Below are 15,411 nucleotides of genomic sequence, written 5' to 3'. Positions count from 1 at the left end.
GAAAAATGGTTTCTGGCATTTTACTGGGCCTGATACTGACGCTAGGATACCACATGACCAAGTGGATGGAAGTGCCCATCATGATCTGAGCCCAAAAACAATCCATTGTAAGACAGAAGTACTATATTTTTGGTCAGAACATGGCAGGGCCAGAAGGCACACTCAAGCTTCTTGAGCAGGGGAATCCATCACTGTTACATCAGTGCCTTTCTCTTAGCTCAGATGGAAGGTTACATGGGAGTGATTAGCTGGTCAAGAAGAAAAAGGACATGTGTGGTTCATAGCTGCATGTGTGAGAATATGCTAAATGTAGACCGTTGCTTCGCTAGAGTCCCACTCAACAGTTGCTCTGAAAGTCCATAGTAATAGGAAATCCTCCCAAAGGGCATAGCTTTAAATGGGATGCCTGATCACTGACGTTGTGTGGAAAGAGAAGAGACGCTAGGTTAGAATATATATGAACTCATGGGCAGTAGCAAAAGGCTTGAATGTTTAGTCAAGCTCCTGGAAGGAGAAAGATTAGAGGTGTGACTCGAGAAGTTTCAGGAAAGAGGAATTTATAGGGATGTATGGTCACAGAGTATGAAGACCTTCATATCACATGTTGATACCAGAGAGCATCCACTGTGGAAGATATAGTATTACATGACCAAATAGATGGAATAACAAACAAGTGGGCACCAGCCAGCCTTTGTCATTGGCCACCCAAGTGCTGGCACAACAGACATAAAAACAGAATAGCCCTGGTACTAGGGATGGGAACTATGCATGGGTTCAGGGGCACGAGATCTGACTCAACAACTGCTACTGCCAAACGCTAAATCCGCAAGCAACAGAGACCTGTACTAAGCCCTCAGGGTAGCACCACTTTTTGAGGAGATGAAAGAGCCACTTGTCAACAAATTGATCACAATGGATCCCTTTTACCCACGTAGAGCAATGATTCATCTTGATTATGGTAAACAATCTAGATTTGTATATGGTGTGTGTTTTTTTTCTGTACCAGTTTTCTAAGCTACATTATAAGTTATCACAAATTTAGTGGCTTAAAATAACACACATTTATTATCTCACAGTTTCTGTAGGTTAACAGTCTGGGCATGGATTAACTGGGATTTCAGCTTCAGTGTCTCACCAGGCTGTACCGAAAATGTGAACTATGGCTCTGAGCTCATCAGTGGCTTGACTAGGGAGAATCCATTTATAGTCAGTGACATTATCTGAGGCCTGCTGAATATTTAATATTCTGACACAGGATTCCACATCACACTGCATCAGATCAGGGGTATGTGTAGTGGGCACATAACCATGGGATTCACTGGTCCTATTATATACCATACCACACAGAATTTGCAGGTCCACAAAGCAATAAAAGAGCTTTTTGAAGATATGTCTAGGGCAGGGGTGGGCAAACTTTTTGACTGGAGGGCCACAATGGGTTTTTAAACTGGACCGGAGGGCCAGAACAAAAGCATGGATGGAGTGTTTGTGTGAACTAATATAAATTCAAAGTAAACATCATTACATAAAAGGGTACGGTCTTTTTTTTTTTTTTTTTTTTTTAGTTTTATTCATTTCAAACGGGCCGGATCTGGCCCGTGGGCTGTAGTTTGCCCACGGCTGGTCTAGGGCATACGCTTAAAGATGACACCATCCTTCACGATGCAGTATATCATTGGTCATTTTTTGAGGCTAAGTATCCAAAAGGTAGAATACACAGGCCTGTAAACCAAGGGTAGAAGTAGAAGTAGACTTATTTTTACCATCAGTTGCAGCAACTCCCTTGGGAGTTTGCTCTCACATCTCTGCAAGTCTTAAGGTCCTGGTTCCCAAAGGGGAACACTTCCACCAGGGTACATAGTAAGTGCCCCATTAAACTTTAAGCTATGTCTGCTACCTGGTTACTTGGCACTGTCTGTGCTAGGAGAACAGCAGGTAAAGAAAGGTGTCACTATCCTGGCAGGGGTAACTGACCCTGATCATTAGGAGGAGGTAGGGCTGCTTGCCATTACACAATGAGAACAGGAAACATACAGTTAGCACTCCTTTTTGTTATCTTCTGTCCAGTGCAGATGGTAAATGGACACATGCATCGGACACATCTTGAGAAGGGTAAAGTGATCAGGAGCTCAAAGATGGGAAACTGCCAAAGGAAATCAAAACACTAACTCAAAAAGATATATGCACCCTTATGTTCATTGTAGCATTATTTACAACTAGAGGCCCAGTGCACAAAAATTTGTGCACTCATCGGGGGTCCCTCAGCCCGGCCTGTGCCCTCTCGCAGTCTGGGACCCCTCGGGGGATGACCACTTGCTGACTTAGGCCTGCTCCCTGGGGGATTGGGCCTAAGATGGCAATCAGACATCCCTCTGGCAGCCAGCACACTCAGGGGATGTCCACTTGCCAGCAGGGAGCAGACCTAAGCTGCAGTCAGACGTCCTTAGCGCTGCTGAGGAGGCAGGAGAGGCTACCACCACCACCACTGTACTGGTAGCCGTCAGCCTGGCTTGTGGCTGAGCAGAGCTCCCTCATGTGAGAGCTCACTGACCACCAGAGGGCAGCTCCTGCATTGAGCGTCTGCCCCTTGGTGGCCAGTGTGTGTCATAGTGACCAGTCATTCCCAGTTGTTCTGCTGTTAGGGTCAGGTTGCATATTACCTTTAATTATATAGGATAGAGGCCTAGTGCACAGGTGGGGGCCGGCTGGTTTGCCTTGAAGGGTGTCCTGGATCAGGGTGGGGGTCCCCACTGGGATGCCTGACCAGTCTGGGTGAGGGGCTGAGGGCCGTTTTCAGGCTGGCAGCCGACTGAAGCTCCCAGCCTCTCCTTTTTTTCTTTTTTATTCTGGGATTTATTTACCTTCTCTAATTGAAACACTGTTCCCATCACTGGCGCTCCCAGCTCTGAGGCCGCGGCTGGCTGAAAGCAGGTATGTGAGGTTTATTTAGCTTCTATAATTGAAACATTGTTTCTTCCGGAGCTCAGAGTTGGGCCGCGGCAGGTGGGAAACCTTGGTTTCTTCCATCACTGGAGCAAGCAAGCCTCCTGCTTGCTTCAGCTGTGTGGCTGCCAGCCGCCATCTTTGTTGGCAGTTAATTTGCATATCGCCCTGATTAGCCAATGGGAAGCATAGCGGAGGTACGGTTGATTACCCTTTTTGTCTTTTATTAGATAGGATAGCCAAGACATGCAAACAACCTAAATGTCCATCAACAAAGGAATGCATAAAGTATTGTGGTAGTTATCTATATACAATGAAATATTATTCAGACATAAAAGATAAGAAAATCCTGTCATTTGCAACAACGTGGATGAATCTTAAGGGCATTATGCTAAATGAAATGAATTACACAGAGAAAGACAAGTATTGTATGATTTTACCCTACATGTTGAACCTAACAAACAAACAAAATAAACCAAAGCAAACTCATAGAAAATAAGATCAGATTTCTGGTTATCAGAGAGGTTTGAAGTGGGGGGAGGGAGAATTGGAGGAAGATGGTAAAAAGGTACAAACTTCCAGTCAGAAGGTAAATAAATACGTGGAATCTGATGTGCTGCATGGCGACTATAGTTGCCATGGCTATATGATATAGTTGAAAAGTTAGAGAGTAAATTCTAAAAGCTCTCATCACAAGAAGAAAACTCTTTTCCATTTTTAAAAATGTTTTTTATATGAGATGATGGATGTTAAACTGAACTTATTGTGGTAATAATTTCATAATATATATAGGTCAAAGTATATGTTGCACATTTGAAACTCACACAGTGATGTATGTCAATTATAGCACAATACAACTGGAAAAAATTACATCAGCATTCAGATGCTAAAAATATATTCACCAATGACAATGACAAGAAGGAATACATTTATAGCAAAAATTGCAATAAAGTCTACTTGCAAATTTTCCTGCAAAGAGAAGAATAAAGAAAAAAAAAGATGGAGATCTGATCTGTGTCACTCTTCCCCACGACCCCTCAGATAAACCAATGACCAGTAGGGATAATAATTGGGTGAGGGAATCCAGAATGAGTGACCGAGGAGGGAGATGATGAGTATGAATTGTGGACATAAGACTAGCTGTAGCAATAGACTGAAGTTCAACTCACTAAGCTTCCTCTTGTCAGTTTCTTCAGGGAAAAACACAACAAAACTAAACTAGGAACCTGGAGGAGATGTGGTTCTGAGGGTGAAAGAGGCCGATTGCGGTGGATGCTGGGGCATGCTGCCAGATTTCCCCTTCAATGACCAAGACACTCATTTTCCAATTCCTGGAGTGCTGCCTCCTGATGACTCATAGCTGAGTTCAATCCAGGGCTGGGTTCTCCCCAGGTAATCACCTTGCCCCAGGCATCGCCCTCTCCCTGGGGGCAGCTTCCACCCAATGGGTCCATGCAGGCCCTCTTGACTGGAACTGGGACACCTGTGAAGGGCCATCCCACATTCGGAACACTAATGGGATTACTGAGGCCTCTGCAGCAGGCTACTTCAAATCGCCCCTGGCTTCCTTTCCTCCCTTACTGGTGTATTGGAGAGCAATTCCCAATAAACCACCCGTATGCAAATCTCTGTCTCAGGTCTGCCTCTGAGGGACCTGATCTGCAAGATGTGGACTTTCTGAGTGGGAATTGTTGATAGAATGCCCTAGGTTGTTCACTAAAACAAACTGCCCAGCCATTCACATGGGCTACTGATTTGATGGGCTTCTGTTCTGTGAGGACACATCCTGGGCATAAACTCCTTTATGAGAACATTGTTATAACTTACTGAAGATATTTGAAAGACTAGTTTTAAACCCAGGATACTATTAAACATTTTTCTTTCATTTTGTTGGAGTGAGACAACATATTTCAATGCTAGGAAATGCTGCATTCTCTCTGCATATTAAGTATAGTAAAGGAAGCTGGTTTGATCAATATGTTTTCTACAAACATGAATACTATGTATATGCTGTAAATTAAATTTACCACCTCTATAAAAGGCAATTGTACCACATTTTGCATATCTAGCTGTCTATGAAAATAAAAATATATTGAACGACAAGTGGTTAAACACAATAAAAGAGTGCCATTCTGTGTAACAGTCAGCTAGGCAAAGGCAGACAGAACTAATCTGATTTGACACCACGGAGCCCCACTTCACCATCTTGCTCTTGGCAGAATTCCCACTGAAGTTCATGTGTGCTTTGCTAGAGCAAGGACCATAGAATGGAGTTCATGGGTTTCCTTCAGTGGAAATATGTGTAGGTCAGACTTTATTCCTTGGGCTCTCTCCACATTTGAGTATAAGATTTAAATATAACATTTTAGTTAGATATAGGAAGAACCTGGAAGAAAACAAAAGAGGATAAACAATATCACAAGAACTCATTCTCTGCTATTAACCAACTGGGTTGCATCACCACATTTTGACATACTTCTCAAATGTGATATAGAGTATCTGAAAAACTGTTCATCATTCTTACATCTTAGACCAAAGATAGCTTTTATTTAAATAGAAAGCCATTTACGGGATATTTCATCTTTATTTTTAAGGTTTTATTTCCAACTATAAACATTATATATGTCCATGGTATAGACGATGAGGAAAATACAATGCAGCCACTAAATGTTGGAAAATTCTTGTGTTATAATATTAAACATACAATATATACTGTCCTGTAATTTACCTGACCATTTCCCTACTATGAAAGATATATGTGCTTTCTGATCATCCACTAATTAAAATACTACTGTGATGAACACTTTTGTGCATAACTTTCCCCATATTTGAGATTATGTTTGAAAGATGTAGTAAACTACTGGGTCAGAGGTATGGGTATTTTAGTGTTTTAACATTTTGACAATTGTTTTATACATTGTTCTTAGTAATATATTAGAGGCCTGGTGCTTGAAATTCATGCACTCGGCGGGGGTGGGGGGGGATCCCTCAGCCCGGCCTGCACCCTCTTGCAGTCCAGAAGCCTTCAGGGGATGGCTGACTGATGGCTTAGGCCCGCTCTCCAGAGGGAGCTGGCCTAAGCCGTCAGTCGGACGCAGGAGAGGCTCTCGCCACCGCCACTGCCACTACATTTGCCAGCTGTGAGCCTGGCTTCTGGCTGAGTGGTGCTCCCCCAGTGGGAGCGCACTGGCCACCAGGGACCAGCTCCTGCATTGAGCATCTGCCCCCTGGTGGTCAGTGCATGTCATAGCGACCGGTCGTTCCGGCTCTCTGACCTCCCTTGACGGGTCCCAGATTGTGAGAGGGCACAGGCCAGGCCAAGGGACCCCACTGGTGCACCATCAGGGAAGGGAGGAATTTGGGAGGTTGGCCAGCCAGGGAGGGACTGCAGGAGTGCTCCAGGGCCTGTCCGGCCCATCTTGCTCAGTCCCCGACCCCAGCAGCAAGCTAACCTACTGGTTGGAGCATCTGCCCCCTGGTGGTCAGTGGACGTCATAGCAAGCAGTTGAGCGGCCTTAGCATATCATTAGCATATTACACTTTGATTGGTTGAATGGCCAACTGGATGACCGGACACTTAGCATATTAGGCTTTTATTATATAGGATGAAAGTATTTCATTTTATATGGTGGAACTAAGAGTCTGAAAGATAAAATGTATATGACTCTTGTTTTATTGTTTGTTAATAATCCAAAACTTTCTGAAATAAATAGCAAATGTATACTCAAGAGATTACATTTCAAAACTTTTCCTTTCTTTTTTAAAATTGAGATCAAATTGACATATAATGCTGCATATGTTGAAGGTGTACAATGTGCTGATTTGATACATTTATATACGATATCATTACTGTAATAGTGTTAGCTGACACCTCTATCATGTCACACACATAATTACCATTTATTTTTTGTGGTGAGAACAATTAAGATCTAGTATCTTAGCAGCTTTCAAGTTTGTGATACAGTACTGTTGACTATAATCACTATGCTGGGCATTAGCTCTCCAGAACTTATGTATCCACCTGCTGCAAGTTTCTGTACTTAAACAGCATCTCCCCAACTCCCCCAACCTCCCTGATCCCCAGTAACCACCATCCTGCTCTGTGTTTATCAGTTCAGCTTTTAATTTTAATTTTATTATTTTTAAAATATGTTTTTATTGATTTTAGAAAGAGGGGAAGGTAGAGGAAAAGAGAGATAGAAACATCAATGAGATAGAAACATCAATGATGAGAGAGAATCATTGATTGGTTGCCTCCTGTACACCCTTACTGGGGATCCAGCATGCAACCCAAGCATTTGCCTTGTCTGGGAATTGAAATGACAACTTCTTGGAGCATGAAATGATACCCAGCCAACTGACCCACACTGTCAGGCTCAGTTCAGCTGTTTCAGATTCCACACATAAATGAGATCATAGAATATTTGTCTTTCTTTGACTTATTTCATTTAGCATAATGCCATCAAATTTTATCCATGCTGTTGCAAATGGCAGGATTTCCTCTTTCTTATGGCTGAATAATATTCCATTGCATATATATCTTTCACATCTTCTTTATCTATTCATTGGTTAACAGACGCTTAGGTTGCTTTCATATCTTGGGTATTGTGAATAATGCTATAACAAACACGGGAGTACAACTATCACTTCAATATCCTGTTTTCATTTATTTATCTTCCTTTCTTTCATTAGAAATCTGCCTGTTTTATACTATACTAGAGGCCCAGTGCATGAAATTCATGCATGGGGAGGGGGGATGTCCCTCAGCCCAGCCTGCACCCTCTCCAATCTGGGACCCCTTGGGGGATGTCCTACTGCTGGCAGGTGGACATCCTTCTCACAATCTAGGACTGCTGGCTCCTAACCACTCGCCTGCCTGCCAGCCTGATTGCCCCCTAACTGCTCCCCTGCTGGCCTGATTGACGCCTAACTGCTCCCCTACAGTCCTGATTGCCCCCAACTGCCCTCCCCTGCTGGGCATCTTGTGGTGGCCATCTTGTGACGACGTGAGGGCGTGACCCCACCCAGGCTTTTATTATATAGGATGTCATATATATTTTATACCAATTTGAGAAGACAATGCTTTGTATTACAAATTCTAAAATATAATATCTTAAAAAGAATAAAATTTAAAAATTAGGCTCTCAAAAAATGCAATTTGGTCACAAAATTCTCAGTGATTTTTACCAACTACCTCTCCTCACTCTAATCAATCAAAAAGTACTTTTTTTTTTCCAATGAAGGTAATGTAAGGGAGTAGGGGAGAAGAAGATAATTAGGTGATGATAGGAAGGTGTGCTTTTGAGTTGGTCCTTCAATATGATGGGAAGAAATGGAACAAGTGTGGGGTCTTTTTGAGTGTGGGGTCCTGTGATTTTACAGGTCACATGCCCATGAAGCTGGCTCTGATGATCACTATTATTAAATACTAGGGGCCCGGTGCACGAAATTCGTGCACTGGGTGATGGGGGGGGGAGTGTCCCTCAGCCCAGCCTGCCCCCTCTCACATACTGGGAGCCCTCAGGCGTTGACCCCCATCACCCTCCAATCCCAGGATTGGCCCCTTGCCCAGGCCTGACGCCTCTGGCCTAGGCGTCCGGCCCGGGCAGCGGGGATCTGCAGTGGCAGCGGGGGGCGCTGCGATCCCGCGGGCTCCGCCCCTGCCCCTGCAGGATGCCTCTGGCTGAGGTGTCCGGCCCAGGCAGCGGGGACCCGCAGCTGCAGCGGCCCCGCGATCGTGGGCTTCGCTTTAGGCCCAGGCAAGGGACCCCTAGCTCCTGAGACTGCCAGCTTCGACCGTGCCCAGCTCCCATCGCTGGCTCCACCCCTACTTCCTGCTATCACTGGCCAGGGAGGAAAAGGCACCTGATTCTCCGATCATGGCTAGGGGGCCCCCCAGCCCTTAGCTCCCCCCTGGGTTTCCGATCACTGTCAGTGGCAGGGGGCTTCTTCCTGCTTTCCCTTTCACCTCCCTGCATTGTGCCTACATATGCAAATTAACCGCCATTTTGTTGACAGTTAACTGCCAATCTTAGTTGGCAGTTAACTGCTAATCTTGGCAGTTAATTTGCATATAGCCCTGATTAGCCAATGAAAAGGGTATCATCGTATGCCAATTACCATTTTTCTCTTTTATTAGTGTTGATTTGGGTTCCAGAACTTTTCTTTTTCACCAAGTAAATGTCAACACTATTTTTGCCTTATTTCATTAGTTAATAATTTTTTAAGGAATCTGTGATAATTTTGCTAATTTAAAGTCCACGGGATATAAAGTAAAATGTAGTGGTCTTAAGCTCTTAGCCTGTGGTCCTATCATTCTGACATGAGCCTTAGTGGCGAGGGTTAAAGGACAATGAACTTCTAGAAAGTTCACATTTAAGGAATTGAAGAAGTTTTGTCCTTTGCTCAGAATTAGCTAGTGTCAACATAATTGATTTAATTTTTTCTTCTAATAATTTTAGAAGGGTAGGAGTTCCCTACTTATAGGCAAAAGAATATCAGTTTAAGAAAGAAACATAAATATTTGATGTAAATACCTACTAGGAAAAATACAGTAATGAATGTTCCACAAACATCTGTAAAATGCATAGAAAATCACAATTAATACAGAAAGAAATGGGGAGGGTGGAAGGAATGAAATAAATCTAGCATTTAGCAAGAGGCAGCCATACCCCTGGCATTTTGATGGATTAGGTGAGTGACAAGTGGCCATCAGGTGCTACTGCTTTAAACCATGAAGAGTTTGGAATGGCCAGATGTTAGGAGAAATTGCCTAGCATCCGAAACCCTGCCTATAAAAAGAGCAGCTCCAAATGGGGTCCAAGAACTAAAAAAGAAGAAAATCTCTCTCCTGAAAGAAATCTATATTTATAGACCAGCTTTAAAACAAACAAACATGAAATCTAGGAAGCCTTGCTGAGGGAAAATAGAATAATGGCGTCCATGATAGATTGTCATGAATGAACAAGGGCCATACCTTTTAGATTGATTTTGACTCTCATACTAGGTTACTTTCTACAGTGCTACATGATGGAAGAGAAGCTTTATTCAAGGTGCACAGATTATCACCCTCTGAAGTATGATTTGCATGAGATTGGAAAGACTATTACCATCCACACTTCAACTTTTTACTGATTTGTCAAAGTCTGGCATTCCCCACTAAAACTAGTTTCCTTGCAATGGCATTTGAAGGAAGTTGAGCTACAGGCCCTGCAGTATTAATACACGCCCTGAGGAAAGGGAATGTTTTTGTCTCGTTTCCTCGATTAGTCTGATTAAAATCTAAGTCTTTAATCCCAGAGTGGCATTATAATTAATTCTCTCTCTCTCTCTCTCTCTCTCTCTCTCTCTCTCTCTCTCTCTCTCTCCTTTCTCCATACACATGGGTGGACACTCGGACACAGGATATGGATGGAGCTTATGGGTGCTCAGAGCCCAGTAAAGAAGGGAAGGGAAGATCCTGATCAGAGGAAGATGACCGTGTTCCTTCACTTCAGAAAGGTTTTGGAGGAGGAAAGGAGGGTTGTCATCTCACAGGCCCCCAGAAGATGGATCCTTGTCGGCCAGAGGAAGGAGGACATTTCCTTTACAGGCCAGGCAGATAAAGAGCAGCTCCCAGACTGTGTGAGCCCCGGAGTGGCCACGTGGGCAAGGCCAGCAGCCTAACCACAGCAGCCCACTGGAGCGTAGTGAAGGTCAGCCAGAGGTTTAGGAGCAGGGCAAAAAGGAACCATGCTTGCTAATAACCAGACACACACTCGTATTTCAAATGTGGTTTTGGTACCTACATTTAAACTCCTGTATTTAACAAGTTGTACCAGCCAGCTTTGCAGCTGTGGCCTGCAGACTTTAACCACTTCATGGGACAGTCTAACATCAAAACAAAACAAAACAAAACAAAACAAAACAAAACAAAATGTGCCCCACCTCCCTCACACACACACAACCAAACCTGGTAGCAAAGGGATATTTTGCTTAGATGGCCCTGAGTTCCAGGAAGGGAAGCTTCTGGGAATTGAATTGGAGGCCAGACAAGTGCAAATCCTTTTGCTGCATCATATCTGAGAGGAGCTCCCTGGAGAAGGTGGGACCGTGCAGAGAAAAGCAGGAGACAAATCCACATACGATTGTGACCAAGGGCCTTGGAGTCCTATGCAGACAAATCCTGTGTAGATGTCTAAGCTGTTGAGGTTGGAGACTGTGTCGGGAATTTTGTTTAACTTCTGGAAAACACTTTGCACAGTTTTAAATAGTTTTAATCTCAATAATGAGGATTTGTTTATAAATATACCCTTGCAAAAGCATTCCCCCCGCCCCCCACGCCCCTGCCATATGATTTTTAAAAGTAAGATTCAGCCTCTAATTCATGGGAATTTCCAAGTAGGTTTATGTAATACATTTGGAGCCTTGCAGAGTCATAGGCTACCAGTTACTGCATTCATTTGGAAATGTAATCAGAAGTAAGCCTACTACTCAGAACTAGCCTACTGATTTAAAAGTCTTTTGACTCCTAGAGCACTGTAGTGTTCTTACAGTGTATGGAACAGTGGTCGTGGAGCATGCTGAGATGGATCCTGGGAGGATAGTAGGAGAACTGAACTTGGGGTCTACCCTGTGTGTTTCGGGACAAATCACTTGAGTCTCTGAGTCTTCAGTTTCTTTTTCAACTAGAAAATGCAGATAATAATATCTGCTCTGCCTACCTATAAGCTATTGCAAAGACTAAGTTAAATTATACAAGTGCATGAACTTCCAAAATGCTGTACATGTCTGAGCATTTTTCTGTTTGTCCATCAGGAGGACATAGGTCACCGATGATAGGCTGAAGTTAAACCTTGCACTGTAGTTATGACTGTGTATTCCAATCCCTCTGAATACTGAGAAACTTCAACTTCAACTCTGGTACTTGAACACAAAAATGAAATGGAAACTAAAGTGATGTTAAGTATTTTTAAAGGAAGAATTCTCCACGATAAACCTCAAGGACCTTATATTATTACTAGAGGCCCGATGCATGAAATTTGTGCAAGAGTAGGCTTTCCTTCCCCCGGCTGCCGGCACCAGTTTCCCTCTGGCCCTCGGACCCGGGCTTCCCTTGCAGCCCCAGCTTTGTCCAGAAGGTTGTCTTGAAGGACACCCAGTCTAATTAGCATATCATGCTTTTATTATTATAGATTCATTTCTTTTTCTTCAGTGCCTAGGTAGTGTCTGGTGGCTTATAGCTACTCAGTAAGTATTTAATGTATAGAATGATAAGAATTTGAGCATCACTTAGAAATACACTCAGTTTATAGAGTTAAAACTAAAATGCAAATACAATTTTAAATTGGAATTATTTTTAATCATTGAAACATTGATAGCAGTGAATAGAGTGGCCAGCTTAAAGATAAAAAAAAAATATTTTTTTGACAGAAGGTCCCATATGAGAAGTTTTATTAAGCATAAATATTAAATAAAACTTTATTTATCCAGCTAGAAACATATATTTGTCACCAAGGAGGTATTGTTCTTCAGATGCCTACTACATCCATACAATACACTGGGTGTTTTTTTTTGTTGTTGTTGTTTTTTTGTCTATTTTGTCAGAGGCATTTGGACTTGTTAAAAAAAATGCATTATCGTATATCTAAAAAGTGAACATGCTAAGTGTACTGGGGCAAGTCACTAACTCCCCATTTAAAACAAATCTTCCCAGTTGATTTTTAGAGCAAGAATGGAAACTGTTTTGATTTAAATTTGTCCCAGAGCAGTTTCCACGAGTTAACATAGTCACAGCCCAATTGCAAACCTAGGCACAAATAAACAGAGGAATACCCAAGTGGCTTTGAACAATTGAACCACTGCTGAGTTTCCAGTGGGTGCATTCTTCTCCCCAGTCCTGCATTATAATTAAAAGGTTACAATGGAAAGAAACCGGGCTTGATGGCATGGGGAGAGAATGCTAACATAATGAGAGGAAAACCCCAGAACACTCTGTTTAATCACCTCACAGCCATGCCTCCCATCAGAGTGACAAACAGTGCACCATGGTAGAGCTCTCATGTCCTCTGGCGGGCAGCACTGCCTCCACACTTGGCTACTGTGCCAGAACCACTTAGCTTCTTTTTACAGCCCTCACACACATGAAGTCGACAAGGGATGAGGGAAGCCTGCGGTGGCAGCATAGGCAAAACAGGAGAGTGATGAGAAATTGGGTCAGACTGGTCAGGGGATAAAGATAAAGCTTGACTGGACGTATGAAGGGTGACATAAAACCCAGATATTTTAGTTTTTAGTTCCACGTGTATGTAATAATCAATGTCCTTAATTTCCCCCTTGAGTTTCAGTCTGTAATAATTGTATTAAATCTCCTAATTGGACTCAACGGCTCACTACAGTAGGCAGGGCATTGGAATGAATAGAAACAAAACAACTACTGCTAGAAAAGGAACTTGGATGGACCTGAATCTATGCCTTTTGGTGGGTGTAAAAGTTATACTGAGGGATGTTAAAGGGTTCAAATGGCAGAGTGCTTGGTACTCTCTTATGGAGAGATACAGAATTTCATGGTGGCCACTCGTTCATTGCATGACCCCAAACGACAGGGATCAGCAACCTATGTGTTGTTGATCAGGGATAGATGCACACATTGGGCCAGGAACCAAATGAAAGGGAATAGCCGGGTTTTGTTTTTGTCCGTGATAGACGAGACCTCCCCTAAAACAAATCTAAAAGGTAGTTTTAAAAAAATCATGCCATTAATAAACGCAAAAAACAACCGTTTAAAGACACTACAGCAACAAAAGCATTCAACAAACGGGAAAGACCGTAAGATGCGCCAAACCTTGCCTGCCCTTCCATCTAATCCTTAGGGTTAGTGTCAGAGTTATGTTAAGGATTAGAGCGTTTGTTTATGCAAGCACGGTGGCTGGACTGAAAGTACTGGCTTGCAGCAGCTTCAGTAGGCTGGGCAGACAAAGGATGGGGGTTAGCAGAATAGCCAGGACTTACGGGGCCAAAATCCCAGGGAAAAGGAAACTGCAAAGAAGTGAACCTGGTGAACTAGAATAAGTCCTCACTTAATGTAATGGTTTGGTTCTTGGAAACTACGACTTCAAATGAAAGAAGGCAACAGATTTTACTCTAGGGCAATGGATATAAACAACAGTTAGGCTCCTATGGCATATTTCTGTTCATAAAACATCGCTAAACTTCTAAATAAAGGCTCCCAAACACTTCTAATATTAAACACTGAAGTAAATGTGAGCTATATTAATAAAAGCAAGTAGGATAATTATATCAAGAAATTGGAATTATCAAATTGGATTAAAGTATGATGAATTTGTCCAAGAAAATAAATGAAAAGATGGAAATTTACCAGAGGACTGGAATTTAAGCAAAAAAGAAACAATAGGAAATTCTGCAATTGGAAATATAATAATTGAAAACAGAAACTCAATTGAAGGTTTAACAACAAATTAGAGAGAAAAGGCAAAAGTTAGTAGTAGAAAATACTCAGGTTGAAGCTTGAAATTCAACAAAGAAGAAATAATAGAAAAAATAAGAGATATATGGGACATGGTGAAGAATGAACTAATGCATATGTAATTGGAGTCTCAAAATGAGATGAGTTATAAAATATGGAGCAAGATATTTAAAGATATATTGACTCAAAATTTCCAGAAGTGCTAGATCTATTGAGCTGTAGATTCAAGAAGTTCTACAAACCCCAAACAAAGTAATATCATAACAGTCAAAGGAGCAAAAGCTAACTTTCAAAAAGAAATCCAGAAGAAAAGATGATTTCTTCAAAGTGCAGCCAGAAAATAATTACCAACCTCAAATTCTATATCCAGAGAAACATTCTTCAGAAATTAAGGCAAAATAAAAAAAAAAAATTTCAGGCAAACAATAATGCAACAAATTTATTGTCCATACTTAAAAGACATGCTAAAGAGAGCTTTCTGGGAAGAGGGGAAAAGATAAGAGATAGATAAATGGAAATATAAGAAGAAATGAAGAGCACTAGAAAAGATAAACAAGTAACTATATGTATGTTGATTTTTAAAAGCAATAATGTCTTTAAAATTTAAGTAGAAATATAATATACTAGGGGCCCAGTGCATGAATTCATGCACTTTGAAAGGAACTGTGGGCTGTGAGGCCGCTGTGGGCACAAGGGCAGGTCTCAGCCCACCCTCCATGCCCCCACCAGGCCCCTTCTGCCATGGTCCCTGGTCCCCTGTCTGCCTGCAGCCCCGTTCCTGCTGCAGTCATTCCCACATGCTAATGGTGCAGAGTAATTTGGGCTGGTGCCAGTAGTAGGTGTGAGAGGTGACTCAGGCACTGGCTGCAGGTGCGAGCCAGGCCATCACTGGCAGCGGGTGTGAGAGATGGCTGCCAGCCCTGATCACCCCTCAGGAGCAGGGAGAGGTAGAGAAGTCCTCAGGGGTGATCAGGCCTGCACCAGGTGCTGGCAGCGGGTGCAAG

Source organism: Myotis daubentonii, chromosome 1 (assembly GCF_963259705.1).
Source record: "Myotis daubentonii chromosome 1, mMyoDau2.1, whole genome shotgun sequence".
Lineage (NCBI taxonomy): Eukaryota > Metazoa > Chordata > Mammalia > Chiroptera > Vespertilionidae > Myotis > Myotis daubentonii.
This window is presented reverse-complemented; position numbering follows the sequence as displayed.